At 43.0% G+C, this 1,944-nt stretch overlaps 1 protein-coding gene across 1 annotated transcript in view; it reads left to right on the top strand.

Moving 5' to 3' along the window:
- Window positions 1–127: 127 nt before the first annotated feature.
- The window catches only part of PARN (poly(A)-specific ribonuclease), a 57,420-nt gene continuing 55,603 nt past the window's right edge, over window positions 128–1,944 (top strand). The window contains exons 1-2 of the mRNA XM_008944648.1: window positions 128–203; window positions 1,076–1,155. The gene's annotated coding sequence lies outside the window, so the exon portion shown is untranslated. The remainder of the gene's footprint in view (window positions 204–1,075; window positions 1,156–1,944) is intronic.

Consider the following 1,944-nt stretch of genomic DNA (forward strand, 5'->3'; position numbering starts at 1 on the left):
GGCCCCGGAGCCCGGCTCGCTGGCAAACGCGGGCCGTCTCTGCCCGCCTGAGGCCCGGCGGGCTACACTAGAAAGTCTAGAAAGTCCTTTCTAGTCTCAGGTGTGTTTTACTTCTTTACCTGCAGATTTTAAGGATAACCTAAACAAAGTATATGAAGCTATTGAAGAATCTGACTTCCTGGCCATTGATGGAGAGTTTTCAGGTACAGTCGTGTGTGTTTTCTGATTTTGAACTCCTGACAGTACCTCTGTGGGGTCCTAGGTGTGCAGGTTTGCTCATCTAACCTATCTCGGTGTCAGCCTGGAAAAGCTGAGGCTACCATAAAATGTATGTGCAATAGCAAAGCTTTGGTCAAGTAAAGATACATGTCATACGCATGCTGCTTCTAATCTCTCCCCACAGTAATCTTCTAGCATTTTAATTGGTTTTTAGCTGCAGCTCAGGAGAAAAAAAAAATAAATTTTATGCATGTTATGAAAGCAAGAGATTAGGATAAATAAGGGAGGCCCTGCAAGTTTTTGGACAGGGAAAAGCAGCACCACTTAACAACACTGACATTTGTAAAACCCAAAGGGTCTATGTATTGAAGAGATGCCTTAGTAAGTGTCTTAGCTTTGAGATTCTGAGTTAAATCAACCATGAAACATAAATGCGATCAAGATTAGTTTCTGTTAAGTGTGTTGCTAATGGAAAGGTGGTTGTTTTTGTGTATTGCTTAAGGTGACTAAGTCACTCAATAAATATGGATCACACTCTTCACTTGTAGTTTGAGCTCGACTGTGCATTGTGTCGCAAAGACCCATCAGCGTCATGCTACTGATGGTTCTTTCATGTTCCTATCACATTGAGTAGGAAACAGAGCAGCAGAGCTTTTCTGCTAGAACACTACCATTGAACTGGCTGGGTTTTATGCTAACGTTCATAGTTGCATGCAGTAGGTCTTTCTCAACTGAAATAATCTTTAACATGTACTTGAGGTGAAAGTGTTTTTGTTAAATTACTGGCTGTTGCCTTTCTTTACTGTGGCTAACTTTGAAAAGCTTACCTGTAGCAAAGTATGTTCTGCTTTCTCAGGGATCAGCGATGGGCCTTCTGTTAGTGCATTGACCAATGGCTTGGACACTCCAGAGGAAAGGTATCAGAAACTTAAAAAGGTAAGGTGTTTGCCTTGACTGAAATGAAAATACTGGGAAAAGGTTAGAACTCCTTTGTTCAGAATGGGGGCAATGTAGGGAGATAGGACAGAGGTCTGTAAAATTGAGTTACATTGAGCAAGTGGGAATTGCTTGTTTCATTGTCTCTACTAAGAAGAATTGGGGAGTGTTGCATTAAGCTTGCAGAAGTCATGGTCAGAACAGACAGATGTGATTCCTCACACAAGAGTTAGTAGATGTGGACTTGTTAAAGGATGCTGGGAGTGTTAAAGTTTATCAGTTCAGAGGGGGACTGGATAAGAGAAATTCAGTGATGGAGAAACTACATCAGGATTAGTGTTCTTCCCAAACTGCCAGCATTAACTGTCTCTAACAGAACTCAAGTGCCAGCTGCTGTCACCACCTCTGGCCCTGCAGCACACACACAGGGTGGGGGGAAAAAAAAAAAGTTCTGGAAGATGTGGAAAGGATTTTGAAAAAAAACTGAATGACCACAGGAGACAACCTGTGGTGTGTGAGAGTCAAAAGTCAAAACTGTGGTGTTTTGGGTTGTGGGTTTGGTGTTTCTCTAAACAGGAGAGACATAGATTTGATGAATAGACCATTCAGTGGATAAAGAATTAGCTGGATGGTTGCACTCAGAGTTGTTGTCAATGGCTTGATGCCTAAATGGAAACCAGTGACAAGTGGCTTTCCACAGTGGTTGATATTGGGACTGGTGCTGGTCAACAGCTGTGTCAGTGACATGGGCGGTGGGATGGAGGCACCCTCAGCGAGTCTGCCGATGAC

This window comes from Merops nubicus, unplaced genomic scaffold, assembly GCF_000691845.1.
Source record: "Merops nubicus isolate BGI_N331 unplaced genomic scaffold, ASM69184v1 scaffold1347, whole genome shotgun sequence".
NCBI lineage: Eukaryota > Metazoa > Chordata > Aves > Coraciiformes > Meropidae > Merops > Merops nubicus.